Here is a 3,904-nt window from a genome sequence, read left to right as displayed (position 1 = left end):
TGCAGTGTCGTGTTTATTTCTACCCTGGATGTCATGGGGGAAATGATCTCTAGTTACATTTCCTGAAAACTCGCTGACCTGAACTCTGGATTCAGGGAGAAGCAGCTATGACCAGAACAGATGAGCTGAGGCTGCGCTGGCCGTAGAGGCAGCCTTGAGCTAATAACCAGGATAGCTGCAGTGCGCGCACCTTTCCAAGATTAAACGCGCCTCGAGGAAACCATCTGCTACCCGGGAGTCACGGAACAGAATATTCCTGTGCAGCCACGTTGATTGATTTTTACAGAGGAACCCTCCCAGCCCGCAAGCCGTGTTACCTGGCTCCTCGTGTTCCACCTTGTTCCTCAGCTCTTTACGACCCTCCTTTCAGACTAGAAACTGGTGGGACAAAAATGAACAAATGTAGCAGCAGGCAAAGGGCAGAGCTGTCATCAGTGACTAGCTGGAAGGAAGAGTGTTGCCAGCTGTACAGGGTTGAGCAAAGCTATTCAGCTGTACACTGGACTGCAGGAAGAGGTGAACAGAGGTAAAAGAGGAAGAAGAATGTGACCCACCAGGAAACCTGGACGGTAAGGGCAGAGAGGAAATGACTTTTTAAAGATTTATTTATTTGAAAGAGTTACAGAGAAGGGAGAAGCAGAGGTAGAGAGATCTTTCATCTGCTGGTTCTCTCCCCAAATGGCCACCACAGTCAGGACTAGGCCAGGCCAAAGCCAAGAGTTTCATCCAGGCCTCCCATGTGGATGGTCTAAGCACTTGGACCATCCTCTGCTGCGTTAGCAGGGAGCTGGTTCACAAGTGGAGCAGCTGGGACTCAAACTGCCACTCAAGTAGGGTGTGGCACTGTAGGCTGCAGCTTTACTTGCTGTGCCACAGCCCCAGAAACAATGTCTGGCAGGCATTAGATGAGTTTAGAAGCAATCAGGGCTTGAAGGATATACAGAATAATAAGGGGCTGCCTCGGCATCTCCTGTGGGTCCCAATTTGCGTCCCGGCTGCTCTACTTGTGATCTAGCTCCCTGTTAATGGCTTGGGAAAGCAGTGGAAGACGGCCCAAGTGTTTAGACTCGTACCACAGGCCTGATCCAGCCCCAGCCATCGCAGCCATCTGAGAACCAAAGGATGCAAGATTCTCAAATATTTCCTTAAGGATGTTTTCTACATCTGTTACTTAACTCTTATTTTTTAAAGTGAGAGAGCTGAGAACCACAGAGAAGCACAGGAACACATGGTAGAGTGCAGCGAGGCCTTTGGGATTGCTACTGAGAGTCCTGAAGTAGGCTGGCAAGAGGAAGCAGTCTACTGACCTCTGCACACAGTCAGGAATGAAGGATTCTAGGGGCAGACTCCATTTTCCTAACTGATTGAAATGATGGAGTCGTGGCACAGAAGCTGAACTGCTTGGGATGCCTGTGTTCCACACTGGAGTCCTGGTGCAAGTCCTGGCTCCTTGTCTGACCCAGCTTCCTGTCCATTCACCGAGGAAGGCCGCAGATGATGGCCCAAACACTTGGGTCCCTGCCCCCCACCATGGGAGAACCTGAATGGAATTCTGGGCTGCTGCTTTAGGCTGTCACAGCTCTGGCTGTTGGAGGTATTTGGGGAGTGAACCAGTAGACAGATCTGTCTTTCAAGATTGATAAGACATGTGGCCTCTCTTTTTCAAATAAATTTTTTCAGATTTATCTGAAAAGCAGACATTTTCCATCCACTGGTTCACTTCCCAAAATGGCTGCAATAGCTGGAGCTGGGCCAATCCAAAGCTGCTTCTGGGACTCCCACGTGGGTACAAGGGCCCAGGAACTTGGACCATCCTCTGCTGCTTTCCCAGGCACTTAGCAGGGATGTGGAGCAGCCAGGACTCAAACTGGTGCCCATATGGAACGTCCGCATCACAGTGGTGGCTTTCTTTACCTGCTACGCCACAATGCAGGCCCAAATTAGAAAAAGAAAAAGTATGGGCGTTTGACGCAGCAGCTGAGATGCTACTCGGGGTGCCCATGTCCCACATCAGAATTCCTGTTGAGGTCCATGCTTCACTCCCAATTTCAGCTTACTGCCGATGCACACCCTTAAAGACCTGTCACTCAAACGGGAGATCTGCGCCCACCTTCCAGCTTTATCCTGACTCAGCCCCAGCCACTGGAGGCATCTGGGGAGTTTTGAATCTTTCTACTAGTACAAGTTTAAAGGCACATTCCAAAGCCCTTGGATAAACTAGATGTCAGCAACCTCTTCTCTCCAATATCCTGGCACAGCCAAATGTATGCCCAATAAAAGTGAAGTCTGACATGGGATTGCCCAAAAACTCAGTATGCTCCGGCCAGACATCCCCTCAAAAAGCCAACGTCCCCATTCTCCTGAAGGGTCATGGTAGCTTCCAGGTCACCTCTGTCATGATTGCACCAGTGACACCAAGGTCTACAATCTACCAGAGAAGCCCAGCTCCTGGGTGTGGGCTCTCAGAGGAACAAGCACTGGACAGAGGCTGAAGATGTGGTAATCTCCCCTCCCGCCCCTCACAACCTGCCAAGAATTAGGTGTAGCTTACCTCATTTGAAGACAACTGAATTTACAAACCCGTCCCCCTTCCTGACTTTCTCAGGGAATGTTCTGTTGTCTCTGCGTATGTTCCATGCTGAAATAATCTTTGGTAACTATCTTGGCACCTGCCTTGCTGTTGGAAGAGAAACCATTCAATCCCCTTAAAGACCATTAATCGCAGCCCCCAAAACCAGTGCTGATGCCGCTGGTACCCTCCAGAAGCGCTAGTGTCCAGCACACAGAGACCTGCTCCGCTCACACAGCCTGCCTCACTTGCTGTGAGCTCCAGGCCTTGCCCTAGGTGAAGTGCTGTGCCCAGGACTGCCAGACGGGGCCTCGGGCAGAAAGGCCTGACTGGGAAGGAGAGGCCCCAAGGCCCGCCAGCAGCATGTGCAGCCCAGTCTCTGGCAGCTGTGGAGGACAGAGCCCAGGACAGGGTCCACTGACAGGAGCCCACATCCATGCCAGATACTGTGCTAAGCTAGACTAGGAGACGAGTGCTACTACCATCCCTATATCACTTAGGAAGCTAAGGCTCACAAAGGCTGAGTAGTTTGTTCAGTTCCACAGCTCACTGGAGGCGTACCAGCAAGTCAACCTCCACAGGCTGGTCAGAGCAGTCCACTCCACCCCACTACGCCACGCCCCAGACGGGCTAGTCTGCAGGGAACAGGTAACCTGCATCAACTAAGGGGCTGAAGGGGTGGCACCGCAGGTAAAGCTGCTGCCTGCAACACTGGCATCCGGTATGGGTACTGGTTAGAGTCCCGGCTACTCCACTTACGATCCACGTCCCTGCTAATGGCCTGGGAAAGTGGCAAAGGATGGCCCAAGTGCTTGGGTCCCTACTACCCACATGGGAGACCTCCTGCCCCAATGAAGCTCCTGGCTTCAGCCAGGCCCAGTGCTGGCCGTTGCAGCCACCTGGGGGGTAAGCCAGCAGACAGAAGATGTCTCTTCCTCTAACTCTTTCAAATAAATTCATAAATAAATCTAAGAAAAATAAAGATAAACATCAACTAGGATGTTGTGTGTCACGCCTCTAGCCATTTCACATTCAGAGCAAGCTACCAAGCATCCCTCTGGCATCGGCCTCACTGCACACGCTCTTCCTCGTTCAACTCAGCCCCAAGATTCCGGTGCTGACACATGAACTGCACGCAGCCGACAGCCCTACCGGATTCCTTTATGCAGCTCAACACACAAGGTGAACCAGGAAAAGACAGGTCAAGTTGTTCGGGCGCCTTCCTCTCCCTCCCGAGTCCTGATCCAGCGGCTGCCCCTGCCAGGAGCTGGGAGACGGCGCTGGGTCGTGGCGAAAGCCGCCGTGGCTGTCTCGGCTGACAGGTAAGGGCAGGTT

This window comes from Oryctolagus cuniculus, chromosome 21 (assembly GCF_964237555.1).
Source record: "Oryctolagus cuniculus chromosome 21, mOryCun1.1, whole genome shotgun sequence".
NCBI lineage: Eukaryota > Metazoa > Chordata > Mammalia > Lagomorpha > Leporidae > Oryctolagus > Oryctolagus cuniculus.
This window is presented reverse-complemented; position numbering follows the sequence as displayed.